Source organism: Adiantum capillus-veneris, chromosome 6 (assembly GCF_014529385.1).
Source record: "Adiantum capillus-veneris isolate H3 chromosome 6, ASM1452938v2, whole genome shotgun sequence".
Classification (NCBI taxonomy): domain Eukaryota; kingdom Viridiplantae; phylum Streptophyta; class Polypodiopsida; order Polypodiales; family Pteridaceae; genus Adiantum; species Adiantum capillus-veneris.
Genome location: NC_140936.1, coordinates 152853604 through 152856605, shown reverse-complemented (window position 1 = coordinate 152856605; position 3002 = coordinate 152853604). Strand labels below are relative to the sequence as shown.

Sequence of the window (3002 nt, the reverse complement as noted above, 5' to 3'; positions counted from 1 at the left end):
CCTGCTTCCCGAAGTTGCTAGCCCTTGCTGAATATCGCACAGCTCTCTAGTGCATTCCTTCGCCTTGCGTCATTTCTTGCAGACAAAACCCTTTGAATCAGCTCTTTCTTGAGGGCGTGGCTCCATTGAAACTGCAGGCGAGGAGCAGAGGACCCGCAGTTGCAAAGGTGGACACGATAACAAGGATAGTGGAGGCGGTAGAGAGAGGGGCGTCATTTATAAGCAGCATGAGAAGGCATCCGCGAGCCTGTGCCAGTGCTCCAGCTTATATAGGCGATGATCAGGCCGAGATCTCGGCTCACTTGGCGACTTGGATGCTAAATGCGATGGGTTTGAAACTGTTGTTAAATGTATTAGTTTCCGCGAGCTGTACTATGGGAACAACGTTGGCAGCACCTCCCCTCACCATCACCATCACCACCACCACCACCACCAATTCCTCCAGCTCTTAAGCGTTAGCTTGCTCCATGCAAGTTCAAAGTCCAAAAGCCTAATGGAAAGTTCGTTGGAGAGCTGGAGATCGGTCTGAAGTTCTCCCCTAAGGTTTGGCAAAGCTTTCGTTACTATTACTGACTATCCTTTAAATACAAGTAGTAGAAGTAGGGGCTTTGCCACAAGCATGTGGGTACTTTGCAGGTTCATCATGGAGTCTTGGAGATCCATTTGATAGAAGCCCATGGTCTCATAGATTCAGATAGTTTTGGTAAGTGGTGTGTTCTGTCAACGTGGAAGATGCCTTGTTTGGGGCTTAGAATTACTCCTAATCGAGCATTTTTCATTCTGCAGCTGGAAAATCTAACCCTTATGCTGTCAACTATTGCCATAAGGAGCATCAAAAGAGCCGTGTCATTGAAGGTATGGATGTCACCTTCTTACTACCAACTTTACAGAAATGATATGTCATATGTTGTCTTCACTTTTGAGTTCTGCAAATGGGTTTCAATTATCGAGGCCTAAGCATGAATGTTATTGTTTGATTACCATTAATCTTTATTCTGTCTCAATTTATAGAGGCAAAATCTTGACGTTGAGCTCTACAAATGGGTTTCAATTGTAGAGGCAAAAGCATGAATGTTATGTGATCAGCATTGACCTTCATTCTGTTTTTATTGTATAGAGGCAAAAGCATGGATGGTATTGATCAATTAACAGTTGGCATTTTTTCTGGTTTTCTTGAATAGGTAAGCAAGGAGAAACTGTGTGGGATGAGACTTTCTCTTTCCAAGTGGACAACGATGTGACCGATGCCTTAATCAAGATCTTTGACAAGGATGATTTTCAGGCTGATGATCCTCTCGGCACTGTTGTGTAAGTAGACAAGATGACAAGACTTTTAAGTGCGATCCATTGGATTTGTATGGAGATGGGGGGTGGGATGCATGTAAGTTATGCACTTCGAATGCATGGTGTCTTAATGTGGATGCTTTCGTAATCCTAAGTGTTGCCTCAGATTGTTGCTGGTTTGTATCGCTTTGTGGGAGAGAGGTTATGACTACATGTTTTTATTAATCCCAATTCCAGGGGTTTCACCAGTAATAATGATGGGATGTCACCTGCACGAATGAAAGGGGTTTTTTTTAAACCCCTAAATAAAGAACCATTCTTTGTAAAATGCACCTTTCCTCCTTTGTATAACCCAAAGGTATCTAGTATATATCAAGAGCTTGGGTAGCCAAGTGCTACCTAAAAAATGGTAGGGTGGAGAATCGTAGGCTTACCCACCTGTGGTCTCACATGCATTTTTGCAATCTTTCCCATCTATTGTTATGTGAGTGCACACATTAGCACGTAGGCCTCTATGAGTGCACACATTAGCACGTTGTCCTGTGAGTGCACACATCAGCACATTGTCCATGCATTAGTGTGCACATGCATGTGCATCCTTTACCATCTATTGCTCTGAATGTGCACACATTAGTACTTAGTCCACACATTTGTGTGATGAAGTATGAATATTGAAACTGCCCTGAAGTCACTGAATATGGTGGAATTTTGCAGAATTCCATTGCATAAAGTATTTGTAAGTGGGCATTTACCTCCTTCAAAGTACAAGGTGCTGGGTTCCAAGGGATAACCACAAGGCAAAGTGAACGTGGCACTCAAGTTCTTGCCCACGGTATTTCACACGCTTTAAAAAAATCGAACTCCTTTTTTTGTAGAAAAGCGTGTGAAACTAGCTCTTCTACTATGTGTGAAGACTTGGTAGCCTAGTTTCTAATAGAAGGCATGATGATTGTACGATTTGAAAAGATTGGCTCTTTTTCTTTAAAGGATGTAGAAGTAGTCAATGATAAAGACGGATAGTTGTATCATGGACTTTGTAAGAATTTTTGAAAGACATCTATATGAAAATGATCATTTTTAGTTTTCTATTTAATCTTTATCTCTTTTAGTCAAAAAGTATGTGGTAATCTGTATATGATATGTTAAATTGATTATTCATGTGAATTATTATAATACAACTACATAGATAGCATTTTGTGGCTATAACCATGTAGGAGAAAGAAGAATTTCTTACTACATGGTTAGTTAAAACTCCCATATAGCTATAATATTATGGCTACAGCCATGTACGAGAATCCCAGACAAACTAGGAAGAAATTCTTGCTATATGGTTACTTAAAACGCCTATATAGCTATAATATTATGGTTACAACCATATAGGAGTATTCTCATTATTACATGTTTGCACTCTTAATAGATATGTGTATTCAATCTAGTAATTTGCCTAGTAATTATATTTTTTTTGCTATATAGAAATGCGTCCAAAGCTCCTTGTGGCTAATTTGGTGAAGCATCCATGCATAGTCCACGATTTGGGCTTCCTCCTCAGCCTGTTGCAAACCGGTGTCCCCGCAACAATCATTGTAACAACACCCTCATCATGGCCAATGAGGCGTGCAAGGCCAAAATCGCCTAACATCTGCTCAAACCCCTCTGTCAACAACACATTGGCAGCCTTCACATCCCTATGCAACACACATTCCCCTTGATGACCATGC

The 3002-nt window shown here is 40.9% G+C and overlaps 1 pseudogene; it reads left to right on the top strand.

Moving 5' to 3' along the window:
* The first annotated feature begins 227 nt into the window (after nt 1-227).
* LOC147456507 (16 kDa phloem protein 2-like) lies at nt 228-2171 on the top strand (annotated as a pseudogene).
* Nucleotides 2172-3002: the final 831 nt, after the last annotated feature.